Genomic DNA, 20,420 nt, shown 5'->3' with positions numbered 1-20,420 from the left:
TATCATCCTCTGCTGAACCTAGCATCTTCAGGTGTCCTTTAAGGCGGCAATGTCCCGATAAATCTCCTGTTTGAATTCGCAAATTCTCTTGTAATCGATTCCACAGAAGGTTTCAGGTCCTTCAAATGGTGTATCCAGACATTCCCGAACCAGCTTGGGTCTTATGTTTAGTGATCCTGCCTTACATCCAGTACGATATATTTGGGGAAGACTTCCATCATTATCCCATCGTCTCCTGTGGCACTGGAGATGGTTCTAGCTGAAGAAGATTCTCATCTATTATTCCATACACTTCCAGATGAAAGGCTCTGGTGGCACTGGGGATGGCCACTAATCTGATGAAAGGCTCTGGAGTTTCGTAGTTTCTCGAAATGTGGATCTCTACGTTGTATCATCCTCTGCTGAACCTAGCATCTTCAGGTGTCCTTTAAGGCGGCAATGTCCCGATAAATCTCCTGTTTGAATTCGCAAATTCTCTTGTAATCGATTCCACAGAAGGTTTCAGGTCCTTCAAATGGTGTATCCCGACATTCCCGAACCAGCTTGGGTCTTATGTTTAGTGTGTTTAGTGATCCCGACCTTTTTTGAAGTTTTATGCACTTTTTTCTCACTGATATCCCGGGATGATTCAGCTTTGCAATAGATAAACTACGCTCCTTGAATAATGTACCCTAATATCGACGGACTTTGCTTAAAGATCTCCAAGATATTGAATTTTTAATACTAACGAGCTTTTTATTAGCATTAAGTAATAACGGTAACCACTTTTATGCAGTATGTTGCATACATGTTTGGTCTAAACGATCTTCGGGAATGGATAGACTTCTAGTTCCATATTTCTATTTTTCTTTGATATTTTGGTACGTAAATCGTCGGCAAAATCGCCATTTAGAGATTGTAATCACTGGAGCCGCTTCCACACGTTGCCGTCTGCTTCTAAGAACCCACCTTGCACAAACCTTGACACAACCTAAGCGATTTCTCAAAATGTTGTGAATGCAGCTCTTGGCGACATCAAGGATCATCTCGAACCGCCACTTCCCGATCTTCTTCCACTTTCTGACGGCCAGTCAGAGCATTATTCGTAATCATAGAGCGTAATTCACACCTGGCGTGGGAATGGGATGGAATCTGTCGGCTAACAAGATGAGAAAAGTTGTAGACAGTTCGCCGAGGCGAGTCCTGGGAAAAAGGAAGCTGTGCCGTATACCAATCTGGTCAAATCCTGCGTAATATCGTTCCTAGTGCCCGCGATCTTATTTTATGGACAATCCTCGTACTAACACAATCTTTTCATTTAATATTTGATATAATTCTTTGTGGCGTTTCTTAGTAGTTAGAGTATTTTTGGGTTCTCGTAATTTACTGGTTTTCATCAGTTCAGTTAATTTTGTTAACAAATTTTCGAAATTGTCGGTCGCACCTCCAAGCGTCTTGGTGATTCATTGGTTAATAATATTTATATTTACATAATTACATGGTATGTGGGTTGCTAATAAATAATTGGATACCTTTACAATTTTCTATTAATTTTGATTGTGTAAGGTAATTCCGGATAAAAAAAAATTGATGAGAAATAAAAATAATTATTAATCTGCATCAATATGAATTCCGATAAATTCTATTTCAAAAATACGAACCAAATATATAGAAAAGACAAAAATGGAAACGTATGTCATATGGAATTTAACAATAATTAATTTGGGAAGTCAGCATTTGAAGAATCCTTGAGTCCAAGTTTTCCGCAAAGTTTCAAGTTGCTACTTTAAGTTTATTATTACAATTTATGATAATTTTCTTCAGAACGCCTCTTTATGGCGAACTATCTAAAAATCTACATCCTTAGATTGTAAAGTTCGTCCCTGTAAAAGTTACGAATTGTTAACCATTGGGCGTGAGCCGCCCCTGGCCTTCACAGTGTACAATTATTTATTACGTCAAACTAAATGGACATACGTGTAATTATAGAATTATAATTTAGAAACTATGCTTTCTCTCTCTCTCTAACAACAGTTCGGACCCACTTAAACAAGTTCACAAACTTCACTTTTTTTATTATTAAGATTAATTCTATGGTTCACTGTTATGACGTGTGTTATGTCAATTATCTTGAATTGAACGAACTGTTTTCAAATAACTACGAGCACAGGCCGATGAGACCTTGAATTTTGGAATGAAATACAATATAAAATTTTTTCATCCTTTCCCAAAACGTAAGATTTGTTTTCTCTTGTTAAAAAATAACATAATGACACAGCAAGTTCAAATGACATACGGTTGTTGACAGGAGTCGAATGACATACGGTTGTTGACAGGAAAAGTGTTGTTCTTGCAGTCACGACGCGGGAAATTCGAAAAGCCACAAATTACTCGACTCGCCCTTGTATTATACTTTGTATTGTACCATTCCATCTTCAATATTCTTTTTAGCAGATTGAATAGTTTAAAACGACAAATTTCCCGTCCAAATATAAATAAATTATTGTTCCATTATTTTTTATAATATTTAAAATGATATTTAATAAACAAATCTAATGAAATAAATTGTGAATACGTCGTTGAACACGCGTAGACTTTGATCGCTATTATGAGTCATATTTACAACAATCCATATGTTAAATATTTCCGTAGTCGTTCTAGGAAACTTCGAGATTGTCTACCTCTAAATTCTAGTACAAGAATTTTACGAATGTTGGGATTACTGTAATTATTCCAAATTTTTTATTTCTAAATAAAACCCGATAGTTTTCACAACAAATATGACGTTTAAAAACGATTGATAAACTGTCATTGTCGAAAGATTTGAATGAATCATTTATCAGAGCCGGTCGCAGCCAATTGGGTTAAAAATATTTACAATAAATTTATGGTTAAAATTATCGTAGTTTATCGTAGAAATTTTACAAATATACTGAAATACTATTGGAAACATCGTTCGTGCATACAGGGTACGTTTATAGTATGGATACACACGAATATGTCACAAATAAAAGATTTTAACAGATGTAGTATGATTATTATAGGGAAATATTTCCGCGTTAGTTAAATAACTTAATTCGCAACTTTGAAAAACGATTTATTAACATAAAATATGAATAAATAAAGTGGTTTCACTAATCGTTGGAAGTCAAAACTATTAATAACACTCTATGCGTGTACGTGCTCTCTTAAATACTAATCCTATTGTATACAAAAGCTACAATTAATTATATTTCTTCAAATTTTGTCTCTTACACTTTTCTAAGTATTAACGTTTCTAAATGTTCTTGATTTTAGGTCTCTTCTGTTTTAAAATTAGTTTTAAAACCTAAAATCAAGAACATTTGGGTGCATTAGCGATATTTATGGTCGTTGAGAGTCACATCAATACAAAAATAAGTATAATTGATTTTTAAGTTAATGGAGCTCCAAGTATGTAAGGGACTTATTGAACCGCTTAAGTAGGACGTTGAGGACGGTCAATTTGCAATGAATCTTAACGAATACAATAAAAGGTAGAAGTTAAATAGGTAGATTTATGAAAATAAAACTTACAGTATTGACCCGAAAAGCGTAGTATCTGCAATGATTGATTTTTTTCAAAATGGAATTGTATCAGTATGACTTATCTAGACCTATAGATTAATTTTATTATAAGATTATGCAAATATCCTCATTTTAATTCTTTATATTACCTGTATCAAATGTTCGGGATTATCAGCTATCTAGATAGGGATTATTACAACTAAATACCGGTTGTTAATTTGAATTAGTACTGTTAGATTTATTAGTAGAGTTTTAAAATAGGTAGGTCGTGTGAAAAGTTCCCTTTTATATCTTGTGTGTGAAATTTCGAGGCGAGGAAACAGAAAAAAAATCGCTGGGGCCAAATCTTGTGAATACGGTGGGTGTTCAACCAATTCGTGATTTTTTTCACTTTACCTTATGGATAAATGATACTTAATACTCTTCTGATATTGTTTCAGCTTTCCAAAGATAGTTAATGGGCTCAAACCCATGAATATACCAAAAAAAGGTTTTTACAATCCACTATCTTGCATGTAATCGATTTTTTTTATCTACAGCTATGAATCGACGCAAAAATCCGACTCATGTAGCTCTAACTGCATTAATAAGGCCTTTTTTGCCTCGTGTTGGGTCCCCCCAAAAGATTAACACTGTTTTGATTCAACAAATCTTCACTTTCGTCGCTTGATTCGCGTCCTGGGTCTTCATCACCAGAAATTTCTGATTGAGTTAAATCAGTTTAATGCTCATTCAAAATATGAAAAATCTTCATCGACTTTATGGATCTCGCTTCTTTAATCATCATTAGCAACAATAGTTTCTGTCCCAGCAAAGTTTCGATGTTTGGATCGGTTGGTTTAAGAAGCCTTCCAGGCTTCTAACCTGCAGCTATTCCAAAAAAACTGGTAAATACTGGAATGCTTTTTTCAACGAAAATCTATTTTTTTTCAAATCGTCTTCGATTCAGTTCAAGGTTAACGCATGTACTTTCCTTGTAGGTCTTTCTTTCAAATGATTTTCTCTTTGTAATTTTGATTTACCAGGAGCTAGACGTACATTTCACTTTTTTGATAACTCTGTGAATCATATATTTCCCAATACTAAACGTACTACTAACTAATTCCACTGAGTCATTAGCACTTATACAGAAATGTTTGTCTGTGAATGACAATTGAATATTGTTTTTAGACGACGCCATTTGTTGTTCGTTCTGTATTCAATTATATACCGAAAGTTGCGTTTTGAGTGTTCCATGTAGTGAAAGTGACAGTTCCGTTCTGCAAAACGCTTTAGGAACGTTCTGGAGTAACAACTTCAATGTTGACAGGTGACAGTTTCACTGCGATGATTTTGCATAACCTTAAATTTTTAATTTTTTGATATTTGTTTTATCCGAAGTTTTGTCTAAATTAATGAATAACAATTAATGACTATGAAAAAGAAAAATTGATATTACAAATATCATTAAGTACCTTATATAAAATGTTGTGTAATTGAAAAAGTTTTGGATCCTTACGTCGTCTAAAAAATGTTGCGTACACCGCGGCTGAAATGTTACATATGGCATACAAATAACTATTTTTCATCAATTTTTTTAAAAAAAATTTCCAAAAAATCCAATTTTTTTCACTCTCTCCGCCATTTTTTTATGTAAAATAGTCTTACACCCCAACCAGACACTTTTATTATTCATACTTCGCAATTTCCGTGGTGGTGGTACAACGAATAAGTACTTACCTTTCAAAATTTTACAAAATTTTGGGAAAAAAAAATTTTCCAAGAAAAATTTTCAAAAAAATCAAAAATTTTTTCACTCTCTGCGCAATTTTTTTATGTAAAATAGTCTTCCACCCCAACCAGACACTTTTATTATTCATACTTCGCAATTTCCGTGGTGGTGGTACAACGAATAAGTACCCACCTTTCAAAATTTTACAAAATTTTGGGAAAAAAAAATTTTCAAAAAAATCAAAATTTTTTTCACTCTCTGCCATTTTTTTATGTAAAATAGTCTTCCAGCCCATCCAGACACTTTTATTATTCATACTTCGCAATTTCCGTGGTGGTGGTACAACGAATAAGTACCCACCTTTCAAAATTTTACAAAATTTTGGGAAAAAAAATTTTCCAAGAAAAATTTTCAAAAAAATCAAAATTTTTTTCACTCTCTCCGCCATTTTTTTATGTAAAATAGTCTTACACCCCAATCAGACACTTTTATTATTCATACTTCGCAATTTCCTTGGTGGTGGTACAACGAATAAGTACCCACCTTTCAAAATTTTACAAAATTTTGGGAAAAAAAAATTTTCAAAAAAATCAAAATTTTTTTCACTCTCTGCCATTTTTTTATGTAAAATAGTCTTCCAGCCCATCCAGACACTTTTATTATTCATACTTCGCAATTTCCGTGGTGGTGGTACAACGAATAAGTACCCACCTTTCAAAATTTTACAAAATTTTGGGAAAAAAAATTTTCCAAGAAAAATTTTCAAAAAAATCAAAATTTTTTTCACTCTCTCCGCCATTTTTTTATGTAAAATAGTCTTACACCCCAATCAGACACTTTTATTATTCATACTTCGCAATTTCCTTGGTGGTGGTACAACGAATAAGTACCCACCTTTCAAAATTTTACAAAATTTTGGGAAAAAAAAATTTTTCAAGAAAAATTTTCAAAAAAATCAAAATTTTTTTCACTCTCTCCGCCATTTTTTTATGTAAAATAGTCTTACACCCCAACCAGACACTTTTATTATTCATACTTCGCAATTTCCTTGGTGGTGGTACAACGAATAAGTACCCACCTTTCAAAATTTTACAAAATTTTGGGAAAAAAAAATTTTCAAAAAAATCAAAATTTTTTTCACTCTCTGCCATTTTTTTATGTAAAATAGTCTTCCAGCCCATCCAGACACTTTTATTATTCATACTTCGCAATTTCCGTGGTGGTGGTACAACGAATAAGTACCCACCTTTCAAAATTTTACAAAATTTTGGGAAAAAAAATTTTCCAAGAAAAATTTTCAAAAAAATCAAAATTTTTTTCACTCTCTCCGCCATTTTTTTATGTAAAATAGTCTTACACCCCAACCAGACACTTTTATTATTCATACTTCGCAATTTCCTTGGTGGTGGTACAACGAATAAGTACCCACCTTTCAAAATTTTACAAAATTTTGGGAAAAAAAAATTTTTCAAGAAAAATTTTCAAAAAAATCAAAATTTTTTTCACTCTCTCCGCCATTTTTTTATGTAAAATAGTCTTACACCCCAACCAGACACTTTTATTATTCATACTTCGCAATTTCCGTGGTGGTGGTACAACGAATAAGTACCCACCTTTCAAAATTTTACAAAATTTTGGGAAAAAAAAATTTTTCAAGAAAAATTTTCAAAAAAATCAAAATTTTTTTCACTCTCTCCGCCATTTTTTTATGTAAAATAGTCTTACACCCCAACCAGACACTTTTATTATTCATACTTCGCAATTTCCTTGGTGGTGGTACAACGAATAAGTACCCACCTTTCAAAATTTTACAAAATTTTGGGAAAAAAAAATTTTCAAAAAAATCAAAATTTTTTTCACTCTCTGCCATTTTTTTATGTAAAATAGTCTTCCAGCCCATCCAGACACTTTTATTATTCATACTTCGCAATTTCCGTGGTGGTGGTACAACGAATAAGTACCCACCTTTCAAAATTTTACAAAATTTTGGGAAAAAAAATTTTCCAAGAAAAATTTTCAAAAAAATCAAAATTTTTTTCACTCTCTCCGCCATTTTTTTATGTAAAATAGTCTTACACCCCAACCAGACACTTTTATTATTCATACTTCGCAATTTCCGTGGTGGTGGTACAACGAATAAGTACCCACCTTTCAAAATTTTACAAAATTTTGGGAAAAAAAAATTTTTCAAGAAAAATTTTCAAAAAAATCAAAATTTTTTTCACTCTCTCCGCCATTTTTTTATGTAAAATAGTCTTACACCCCAACCAGACACTTTTATTATTCATACTTCGCAATTTCCTTGGTGGTGGTACAACGAATAAGTACCCACCTTTCAAAATTTTACAAAATTTTGGGAAAAAAAAATTTTTCAAGAAAAATTTTCAAAAAAATCAAAATTTTTTTCACTCTCTCCGCCATTTTTTTATGTAAAATGGTCTTCCACCCCATCCAGACACTTTTATTATTCATACTTCGCAATTTCCTTGGTGGTGGTACAACGAATAAGTACCCACCTTTCAAAATTTTACAAAATTTTGGGAAAAAAAAATTTTTCAAGAAAAATTTTCAAAAAAATCAAAATTTTTTTCACTCTCTCCGCCATTTTTTTATGTAAAATGGTCTTCCACCCCAACCAGACACTTTTATTATTCATACTTCGCAATTTCCTTGGTGGTGGTACAACGAATAAGTACCCACCTTTCAAAATTTTACAAAATTTTGGGAAAAAAAAATTTTTCAAGAAAAATTTTCAAAAAAATCAAAATTTTTTTCACTCTCTCCGCCATTTTTTTATGTAAAATGGTCTTCCACCCCATCCAGACACTTTTATTATTCATACTTCGCAATTTCCTTGGTGGTGGTACAACGAATAAGTACCCACCTTTCAAAATTTTACAAAATTTTGGGAAAAAAAAATTTTTCAAGAAAAATTTTCAAAAAAATCAAAATTTTTTTCACTCTCTCCGCCATTTTTTTATGTAAAATGGTCTTACACCCCAACCAGACACTTTTATTATTCATACTTCGCAATTTCCTTGGTGGTGGTACAACGAATAAGTACCCACCTTTCAAAATTTTACAAAATTTTGGGAAAAAAAAATTTTTCAAGAAAAATTTTCAAAAAAATCAAAAATTTTTTCACTCTCTGCGCAATTTTTTTATGTAAAATAGTCTTCCACCCCATCCAGACACTTTTATTATTCATACTTCGCAATTTCCTTGGTGGTGGTACAACGAATAAGTACCCACCTTTCAAAATTTTACAAAATTTTGGGAAAAAAAAATTTTTCAAGAAAAATTTTCAAAAAAATCAAAATTTTTTTCACTCTCTCCGCCATTTTTTTATGTAAAATGGTCTTACACCCCAACCAGACACTTTTATTATTCATACTTCGCAATTTCCTTGGTGGTGGTACAACGAATAAGTACCCACCTTTCAAAATTTTACAAAATTTTGGGAAAAAAAAATTTTTCAAGAAAAATTTTCAAAAAAATCAAAATTTTTTTCACTCTCTCCGCCATTTTTTTATGTAAAATAGTCTTACACCCCAACCAGACACTTTTATTATTCATACTTCGCAATTTCCTTGGTGGTGGTACAACGAATAAGTACCCACTTTTCAAAATTTTACAAAATTTTGGGAAAAAAAAATTTTTCAAGAAAAATTTTCAAAAAAATCAAAATTTTTTTCACTCTCTCCGCCATTTTTTTATGTAAAATAGTCTTCCACCCCATCCAGACACTTTTATTATTCATACTTCGCAATTTCCGTGGTGGTGGTACAACGAATAAGTACCCACCTTTCAAAATTTTACAAAATTTTGGGAAAAAAAAATTTTTCAAGAAAAATTTTCAAAAAAATCAAAATTTTTTTCACTCTCTCCGCCATTTTTTTATGTAAAATGGTCTTCCACCCCATCCAGACACTTTTATTATTCATACTTCGCAATTTCCTTGGTGGTGGTACAACGAATAAGTACCCACCTTTCAAAATTTTACAAAATTTTGGGAAAAAAAATTTTTCAAGAAAAATTTTCAAAAAAATCAAAATTTTTTTCACTCTCTCCGCCATTTTTTTATGTAAAATAGTCTTACACCCCAACCAGACACTTTTATTATTCATACTTCGCAATTTCCTTGGTGGTGGTACAACGAATAAGTACCCACCTTTCAAAATTTTACAAAATTTTGGGAAAAAAAAATTTTTCAAGAAAAATTTTCAAAAAAATCAAAATTTTTTTCACTCTCTCCGCCATTTTTTTATGTAAAATAGTCTTCCACCCCATCCAGACACTTTTATTATTCATACTTCGCAATTTCCGTGGTGGTGGTACAACGAATAAGTACCCACCTTTCAAAATTTTGAAAAAAAAATTTTCCAAGAAAAATTTCCAAAACAATAAAAAATTTTTTCACTCTCTCCGCCAATTTTTTATGTAAAATGGTCTTCCACCCCATCCAGACACTTTTATTATTCATACTTTTCAATTTTCGTGGTGGTGGTACAACGAATAAGTACCCATAATACAATAATAATTTTGGATTAGTAATTAGGTTTAATTACATTAATTACATTTCCATACATAAAAATAAACTTCAAAATTAATAAAACTAGTATTCGGTTACTACTTTTCATCTATCCATTTCCCGCAAAAATTGACGATTAGAATATTTGTGGTTTGACGCATCGCGGTGGCCCCGGCCCTGAACGCGGTCTCCCCGGTATGAAATTGCACATATGTCTCTGATACACTCCACTTCTGGGTAACCAATCGCGAAAATATAATAGCGATACTTGGCGGTCGTCATCGCATTCTCGCGTTACGATTCGGACGAGAGAGGGTACCCCATCTAGTACCCACCATATCTTACGCAGTGCGGTGCTGTGCGATTTTTTATTTAAAAATGTTTTGTTTCGTTTTATTAGAAATGACTTGCTCGAATTTTTTCGAGGAACACGATTTATAACGGTGGTGGATGGTGTGTAGTTATTTTCATTCAATATTCGGAATTTCGTTACAAATAGGTAAGATTTTTGAGGTTATGTTTGTCGGCGTTCGTGCATGTTATTTTAACGGTCGTATTGCAGCGTTTAAAAGATTGATAGTAGTTAAAAAAAAAAACATTTTATCTTATTAGGGCCGTAAAATTGAAGACTCGACATACTTCTCTCAAAAATAATTCTACACATTTTACATAAAACTGAAATTGCCTCTGAAACATTGAATTTTTTAACAGATTCAACCTAATTTACGAAAAATGTGGAGGAAAATCAAGAAAAGGGCCTCTTAGCACCGTCAAATTTGACAAGCTTTTTATTTTGGTCTAAAATTTACGTAGAAAAAGTTGATGTAGCCGGAAAATGGATTATTTTAATTAATTAAGCGAAAAGCTTTAGAAAAAAAAAAGATTTTGTAACTGGACGGATAGTTGATATGTAGAGTGCGAACCCCCCTTTCAAATTTCAAAATACGCTTCGAAAATTTCCTAAAAATTTCAGCATTTTACAACTATTTTCATAGTACTAAACTCTAGCTTTTAATAAATTTTTTTATTGACTTAAAGGTGAATTCTAAATGATACAATATGGAATTTCAATATTTCAGTAATCAATTTAAATAAAAAAAAAGGATAAATATAAAAAAATTCCTCATAAGGGAGCTAGTGCCAAACTGGAATCGTTCATACTGAACACTATTCACGATTACACTGTCGGACACGTGTTTCGGTAATTATCGTCTTCAGAGATTCAAGATAACCCCTAGGTAATGACGTTTAAGATGACGTCATTCAATCTTTTCGAAAAAATATCGCTACCATTTTTCCTTTGGCCCTTTTAAGGACGTCGAAAATGTATTTTCCGACGGTTACAATTGTGTCTTGCCTGTTCTTGATATATTGAATGTCCTCAATGTCTTTTCCTTGTCTGATTAAACAATGATTTCATAGTGTATCCCTTCTGTCCAAATTTTTGTTAGTGCTTCCATCTTTTTGTCATTTTCTGCCATAATTACGATGCATGTAGTATAAATTCATCGGAATCATGTTGAGGTATCCTTTGTTCGTTTGTAGGTGTTCCGTTCTTTCCTCCACATTGGTGTGCTCAGACTGTCCCTTGTTTTATCCTATTTTACATCAAAAAGCCTTCTGATCTTTGTCCATTCAGTTGTACTTTCCGCTCTACTCTTCTACATACGCTTGTAATGATACGTTGTGTCTTTGGATTGTGTCGAATGCTGCACTCAGGTTTATATGTGCAGAACTTCACTCATATTGTGACAAAAACTTCTTTATCGTCAAATTTTTTTCGACCCCAAGCTGATAATTTCATAGAAGGAAATATAGAAGGAGAAAGAGGCTTGGGCAGACAAGATATCTCCACAAAAATCCAGGAGAATTAATTAATACCGTTAGAGACAGGATAAAACGGTCAGGAATGATGGAAAACTCCATTAATGGATAGCAGAAGACTTTTTTTTTATTCCTTCTTGATAGAATAATACTGAAATACAATTTTATAGTATATAATTCATTTCTAGTTCAACAATACGTGTGGCATTACCTCAATGCGAACTTTAAAGTCTTTGTGTCACTTCATTGTTCATTTCTAATGAATTTCCGGCTCGAAGGACCACCACAACGAAAATGATGTAATCTTAATGTCTTTCATTCAAACGAATGATTGATAAACAAGGACTACTCCGTAGATTTTGATGTGTTACAAAACTAGAGGAGTTAGAGCTGATTGAGTAGTAAGCTCTGACTGTAGTTGAGTCTATTCGACACCGATTTTGTCGATAGAACTTGTACTTGCTATGATTTTAAGTGGACAAAATCAACGTCAACCATTTGGTGATGAAAGTCTTCCGCGGGTAACTGGTTTCATTGGTAAAATGATTTTCCTGTTAGGAAAAATTAAGAGGATGTTTGAATAAGATCTAAAGTGCACCATAACCTTAAAAAATCTTGTATCTCAATTAATTTAGAGCTACGTATCTCAAATTAACATAGAAATAGAGTTGGAAACATGTTTAAGTATTTTCAACTAATCAGTTGAATATTATTTATCTATAAAACTTATTTACTTATTTCTTTTTGTGTTCTCAATATCAAGTAAGTCATTTGCAAAAGTTTAAGTTCATTTTTTATCTTTATTTACATTTCAAAATAAACATAGATCAAATGAAACTCGATATTTCATTATAAACATTTTATATGGGACGTTTTTTTTGTGAAATTGCCTATTTGACAAGTATGTTTTCATTATAAAATGTACGATTATTTTTTTGGAATTAGATTTTATGAAATGAGAGCAATTATTATTTGAAATTGAACTAGTGAAGAAGAGGAAACGTTATCAAACAAGTTGAGAAATTGGTGAGGAAATGCCAAGTTGGAAGGTGAAATAATCTGTTTTAGCGTCCGACTGAACTTAACTAAAAATAAAACATACGTCATAGCGTTGTTTTACTAATTTTCAAAGGTTAATTTGTGTCGATTCGAATATGTAGAGTACGATTTTTTATAAAAGGTCGTAAGTACCAAAATTTTGATTCATATTAAGAGATTTATTTTGGTTGCAACTTGTCTCGTTGCAATCTAAACATAACTGGTTTTATTTTAGACTTTTCGTCGTAACACTACTTTTTTAAACAGTAAAATCACAAAATATGTATAAAAAAATTCGATGTATTTTTATGATGTATTGATGGAGAATATACGAAATAATCATACAACAACTGTTGAAAAAAAATACAAGAAATCGATACAAAAACTGTTATGTTAAAAAACAAAAGAAATCGACACCAAAACTGTTTATTGAAGGACAAAAAATTCAAAAATATACAAAATATCCATACAAAAACTGTTATGTTGACAAACATGAAACAAATCGATACAAAAACTGTTATATTGAAGAGAAGAATCCAAAAATGTACAAAATATCCATACAAAAACTGTTATTTTGAAAAACATAATAGAAATCGATACAAAAACTGTTATATTGAAGAGAAGAATCCAAAAATGTACAAAATATCCATACAAAAACTGTTATTTTGAAAAACATAATAGAAATCGATACAAAAACTGTTATATTGAAGAGAAGAATCCAAAAATGTACAAAATATCCATACAAAAACTGTTATTTTGAAAAACATAATAGAAATCGATACAAAAACTGTTATATTGAAGAAAAGAATCCAAAAATGTACAAAATATCCATACAAAAACTTTAATTTTGAAAAACATAATAGAAATCGATACAAAAACTGTTATATTGAAGAGAAGAATCCAAAAATGTACAAAATATCCATACAAAAACTGTTATTTTGAAAAACATAATAGAAATCGATACAAAAACTGTTATATTGAAGAGAAGAATCCAAAAATGTACAAAATATCCATACAAAAACTGTTATTTTGAAAAACATAATAGAAATCGATACAAAAACTGTTATATTGAAGAAAAGAATCCAAAAATGTACAAAATATCCATACAAAAACTGTTATTTTGAAAAACATAATAGAAATCGATACAAGAACTGTTATATTGAAGAGAAGAATCCAAAAATGTACAAAATATCCATACAAAAACTGTTATTTTGAAAAACATAATAGAAATCGATACAAAAACTGTTATATTGAAGAGAAGAATCCAAAAATGTACAAAATATCCATACAAAAACTGTTATTTTGAAAAACATAATAGAAATCGATACAAAAACTGTTATATTGAAGAGAAGAATCCAAAAATGTACAAAATATCCATACAAAAACTGTTATTTTGAAAAACATAATAGAAATCGATACAAAAACTGTTATATTGAAGAGAAGAATCCAAAAATGTACAAAATATCCATACAAAAACTGTTATTTTGAAAAACATAATAGAAATCGATACAAAAACTGTTATATTAAAGAGAAGAATCCAAAAATGTACAAAATATCCATACAAAAACTGTTATTTTGAAAAACATAATAGAAATCGATACAAAAACTGTTATATTGAAGAGAAGAATCCAAAAATGTACAAAATATCCATACAAAAACTGTTATTTTGAAAAACATAATAGAAATCGATACAAAAACTGTTATATTGAAGAGAAGAATCCAAAAATGTACAAAATATCCATACAAAAACTGTTATTTTGAAAAACATAATAGAAATCGATACAAAAACTGTTATATTGAAGAGAAGAATCCAAAAATGTACAAAATATCCATACAAAAACTGTTATTTTGAAAAACATAATAGAAATCGATACAAAAACTGTTATATTGAAGAAAAGAATCCAAAAATGTACAAAATATCCATACAAAAACTGTTATTTTGAAAAACATAATAGAAATCGATACAAAAACTGTTATATTGAAGAGAAGAATCCAAAAATGTACAAAATATCCATACAAAAACTTTAATTTTGAAAAACATAATAGAAATCGATACAAAAACTGTTATATTGAAGAAAAGAATCCAAAAATGTACAAAATATCCATACAAAAACTTTAATTTTGAAAAACATAATAGAAATCGATACAAAAACTGTTATATTGAAGAAAAGAATCCAAAAATGTACAAAATATCCATACAAAAACTGTTATTTTGAAAAACATAATAGAAATCGATACAAAAACTGTTATATTGAAGAGAAGAATCCAAAAATGTACAAAATATCCATACAAAAACTGTTATTTTGTAAAACATAATAGAAATCGATACAAAAACTGTTATATTGAAGAAAAGAATCCAAAAATGTACAAAATATCCATACAAAAACTGTTATTTTGAAAAACATAATACAAATCGATACAAGAACTGTTATATTGAAGAGAAGAATCCAAAAATGTACAAAATATCCATACAAAAACTGTTATTTTGAAAAACATAATAGAAATCGATACAAAAACTGTTATATTGAAGAGAAGAATCCAAAAATGTACAAAATATCCATACAAAAACTGTTATTTTGAAAAACATAATAGAAATCGATACAAAAACTGTTATATTGAAGAAAAGAATCCAAAAATGTACAAAATATCCATACAAAAACTTTAATTTTGAAAAACATAATAGAAATCGATACAAAAACTGTTATATTGAAGAAAAGAATCCAAAAATGTACAAAATATCCATACAAAAACTGTTATTTTGAAAAACATAATAGAAATCGATACAAAAACTGTTATATTGAAGAGAAGAATCCAAAAATGTACAAAATATCCATACAAAAACTTTAATTTTGAAAAACATAATAGAAATCGATACAAAAACTGTTATATTGAAGAAAAGAATCCAAAAATGTACAAAATATCCATACAAAAACTTTAATTTTGAAAAACATAATAGAAATCGATACAAAAACTGTTATATTGAAGAAAAGAATCCAAAAATGTACAAAATATCCATACAAAAACTGTTATTTTGAAAAACATAATAGAAATCGATACAAAAACTGTTATATTGAAGAGAAGAATCCAAAAATGTACAAAATATCCATACAAAAACTGTTATTTTGAAAAACATAATAGAAATCGATACAAAAACTGTTATTTTGAAAAACATAATAGAAATCGACACAAAAACTGTTATATTGAGGAAAAGAATCAAAAAATGTACAAAATATCCATACAAAAACTGTTATGTTGAGAGAAAATCGATACAAAAACTGTTGAATAACAGAACAAGAAATTGTATTATTTTTCAAATTGTTGGCATTCCGGAACACTTTATTTTAGGATACTTTCTCTTTATTAAACAATTATTCATTTCTTTACCGGGACAATTAAAAACGTCCGAATAAACAAAAAATGTTTTCACATGAATTTTTCAATAAAGATCCAGTTTTTTCCATTAACCATCTTGATTAGTTTGTATAAATATCAGGGTCAATACTATGTTGTCGGATTTATCGGTAATTCTGCAAAACTATCGAAAACAATACAAGCTGGAAATATTCGGAATAATTATATACGAGGTCTGACTATTAAATAACGAGACTGCGCGTCTAGAAGGCGCTCTAGACGGGTGGGGTAAGAAACGAGTAGTACGTTGACCAGCGCCCAGGTTGCAACAGGTTTTAACTCCGGAAACAGTGACCAAAATCAACCAAATTGTGCGTGCAGATCGTCGCCTATAAAGAAACGGTTAGAAAAATTTTACACGACGAATTACACATGACAAAAGTCTGTGAAAAGTTGGTACCAAAAGCTTTCGCATCAACGGGTCTGCTCAGATTAGAAGGTTAGAAGGTTAGAAGAAGAACTGGTTTAAAAGGGACCCGATTTGAGTCGATGGAAGCGGTAAAACAAAACATGGCAGAGCTCTTAAAGACGCTCACCAAAGAAACTTCCAGCATTGCTTCGATCAATGGAAAAAAAACGTATGGAAAGGTGTGTGGCGAGGGAAGGGGAGTATATTGAAGGGGAGCAATCGAATATAGAATAATTTTTATGATAAAACCCTTTTCCGTAACCAGTCTCGTTATTTAATAGCCAGACCTCGTACATATCATAAAAAAGGTTAGAGAACTAATAAAAATCATCTGTTCTCATCAATTGTTCCAACTGTTTTGTGTTAATTGAAGGTAAGAGGCTTTTACACAGTCATAACTTAATAACTTACACATTCAATAACAACTAACGTGTCGTTAATGACCTCTGACGTTATGTTTTTGTTTGTGATGTGTACGTTTGTTAATCGACTCGACTACACGTTTTTGATTTATTTTTTAACGACCTTTGTCGTAACCAGTCTCGTTATTTAATAGCCAGATCTCGTACATATCATAAAAAAGGTTAGAGAACTAATAAAAATCATCTGTTCTCATCAATTGTTCCAACTGTTTTGTGTTAATTGAAGGTAAGAGGCTTTTACACAGTCATAACTTAATAACTTACACATTCAATAACAACTAACGTGTCGTTAATGACCTCTGACGTTATGTTTTTGTTTGTGATGTGTACGTTTGTTAATCGACTCGACTACACGTTTTTGATTTATTTTTTAACGACCTTTGTCGTAACCAGTCTCGTTATTTAATAGCCAGACCTCGTATATTTACTGATATAAAATAGGAAATGAATCATAGTAAATTACAGAGATAGCATCAATTATATTAACATTGAAATTAAGTTGTTTTGATTACTATAACAAAATTTACGTCATTGTAAAATTCAATCCTCGGTCTAATGAACAAAAAACGAGTTTTTGCAATCTGATTTCATTTTACGAAAAAAAAAAATAATTTCCTTAAATACATGATACAATCAGTCCATTCTTTTGCCTCACACGCCATGAAAATAACTGTCATAAATAAAAAAGAAGAAGAAAATACTGAGAACTATATTCGGACCAAATATAAAAAAGAAGAAGATACTGAGAACTATATTCGGACCAAATATTACAAGATATGGGGAGAGAAGATTCAAGACAAATTAAAAATTTCATAAATTTCACTTTATATTGTACAATTTTGAGTTTAACTATTCATAAACAATCTTTATAATGATTTGAATTTCAATCGGAAATTGTCGATAGTAGATATTGAACGTTTTGTTCTTGTTTAAAAAAACATTATTAATAGATTTCAATTTTGAAACTAAATTTCATCTAGTTTAAACATATATATATATAACAATCAATCGTTTCACACTTTCGAAACATAAACAATTTTATCTATTTTTAAAATAAATTAGCAACAATTCATATATTGTCGACAGTAACAATTATTATTAGATTTAGGCTGAAACTTTTTATTTAGAGAGTATGGCAATGCATCAACGACCTTGGTATGGAAATAAACTGCTCCACAAAAGTTAAGGACGTCTATAAATATTAAATACATAAATTTAAATTATTACATACCAGAAGAAAACTAATAAAAAACTTGATTTTGGAAATAAGAAAAAAATTACATAATTGACAGAATTAAAACTTGGGGTTACTTAATAAAATAATCTGTTCTCATCAATTGTTCAAACTGTTTTGTGTTAATTGAAGGTAAGAGGCCTCTAATCAGCTAGAACTTAATAACTTACACAACTAACAGTATATAACAAGTCGATAATGACCTCTGACAACCTATCCCTTGACAAAGGTACCGTACGTGTTTGTTAATCGACTCGAACTACACGTTTTTGATTTATTTTTTAACGAACGTCACAGTTTGTTAGTGCCATCTTATAATTTCGTTATTTTAATCGAAAGAGCAATGATAGAAATGGTAATGATGATGGGTGATTGCAATAGATTTCGAAGAAGTCCTCCAAATGCTAGCGTAAGCAGAATTTTTGTAAAATTCGATGAAACGGGAAACGAAATCTGAAAGACGAGGTAGAATAAGTATCAAAGCAAAGTTTTACTTGCCATTAGAAGACAATCCTACAACAAAATGACGTTTGTAGTGAAATTTCTCAAGAAAGACGCATACAAAATTCAACTTGTTCGCACGAACTGTCAGGAGATGATACAGAACGGAGGTTTGGAATTTGGTGATATCTTCATGGGGCGTTGTGAAGAAACGTTGGTATATGGGAAGATTTATTGGTTCTTATTTGTTTCCAGAGAATTAAACTGCAATATTTGTATATTCGTATATATTCGAAAGTTTATGGTTAACCAAATTGAGCTCGTATCAATCGAAAGACCACGTTCCTTGATATTTTTCTTTAGTGTCATTTAAAATTCGAATCTACGTTAAAAGACCAGACAATTTAGAAAGAATAATAAACATTTTCAATACTGTTTCTTATTGTTTCCTCCTTTTTTATAAAGTTTCTTTCATTCTTACTGTTTCTCACTCGTTACTCCGTTCTGTTCTTCAATGTATGTTCCCTATTGTTTTTTTTTACCGTTCCTTTCGTATTTTTTGTTACTTTTTGTTTCTTATTGTTTTCCACTGTTTCATTTTGCTTCTGATAGGTTTTAACTATTTTTTATCGTTTCTCTCTCACTTCCCTTTTTACTATTCCTTATTTTTTTGTTTCCTTCTTACCGTTCTTCATTTTTTTCACTTTATCTTATGATTTTTCACTGTTTCCTAATCATTGTTTTTTTCTCGCTGCTTTTTTTTGTTTAGTGCTGTTTTTTACTGTTTCTTATTGTTTATTTCTTTCTTCCTCTTCATTAATACTTTTTTACTGTTTCTAATTTCTTATTATTTTCCACTGTTTCCTACTCATCGTTTCTTTCATACTGGTTTTTGTTTTTTGCTTTTTCATATTTCTTTCTTCTTGTTTCTTGTTGCTTTTTTACTATTTCTTTATTATCATTCACTGTTTCCCACTCATTATTTCTTTCTTTCTGTTTATTTTTGCTTTTTTACTGTTTCATATTTTTGTCCCTTTCCTATTGGTTCTTTTTACATGTCTCTCAAAGTTTTTACTGTTTCTTATTGTTTGTTTCTTTCTTCCTTTTTCTTATTGCTTTTTTACTGTTTCTAATTTCTTATTATTTTCTAGTAATTCCTACTAATCGTTTCTTCCGTACTGTTTTTTGTTGTTTGCTTTTTCATATTTCTTCTTGTTGCTTTTTTACTATTTCTTATTATCATTCACTGTTTCCCACTCACTCATTATTTCTTTCTTCCAGTTTATTTTTGCTTTTTTACTGTTTCATATTTTTGTCCCTTTCCTATTGGTTCTTTTTACCTGTCTCTCAAAGTTTTTACTGTTTCTTATTGTTTGTTTCTTCCTTTTTCTTATTGCTTTTTTAATGTTTCTAATTTCTTATTATTTTCTAGTAATTCCTACTAATCGTTTCTTCCGTACTGTTTTTTGTTGTTTGCTTTTTCATATTTCTTCTTGTTGCTTTTTTACTATTTCTTATTATCATTCACTGTTTTCCACTCACTCATTATTTCTTTCTTCCAGTTTATTTTTGCTTTTTTACTGTTTCATATTTTTGTCCCTTTCCTATTGGTTCTTTTTACCTGTTTTTACTATTTCTTACCGTTTCCCCCTTATTGTTTCATTCCTACTGGTCTTTATTGTTTCTTACCGCTTTTTATTGCTTTATACCGTTTCTTGTTTGTCTTTTATTGTATCTTTCTTACTGTTTCTTATTGTTCGATTTGTCTGGTGCCTTTTTTCCTATTTCTCATTGTTTTTCGTGTTTTCTTATGTTTACTTTATATTGTTTCATTTCAACTTATCGTTTCTTAGTGTTTTTACTTTTTCTTATCA

At 30.3% G+C, this 20,420-nt stretch overlaps 1 protein-coding gene across 8 annotated transcripts in view; it reads left to right on the top strand.

The window, feature by feature from the left end:
* Positions 1 to 20,420, top strand: part of LOC130900119 (G protein-activated inward rectifier potassium channel 3) — an 85,442-nt gene that overhangs the window by 34,538 nt on the left and 30,484 nt on the right. Inside the window, exon 1 of one of the 8 annotated variants that reach the window (XM_057810482.1) lies at positions 9,997 to 10,266. The exons of 4 other annotated variants lie outside the window; for them this stretch is intronic. The gene's annotated coding sequence lies outside the window, so the exon portion shown is untranslated. Of the gene's footprint in view, positions 1 to 9,996; positions 10,267 to 20,420 lie in introns of those variants that run through there. 3 more of the 8 variants (XM_057810475.1, XM_057810477.1, XM_057810480.1) reach the window with 3 other exon arrangements.

Source organism: Diorhabda carinulata, chromosome 12, assembly GCF_026250575.1.
Source record: "Diorhabda carinulata isolate Delta chromosome 12, icDioCari1.1, whole genome shotgun sequence".
Taxonomy (NCBI): Eukaryota; Metazoa; Arthropoda; class Insecta; order Coleoptera; family Chrysomelidae; genus Diorhabda; species Diorhabda carinulata.
The sequence above is the reverse complement of the archived record's forward strand: the minus strand, read 5'-3'. Positions and strand labels throughout refer to the sequence as shown.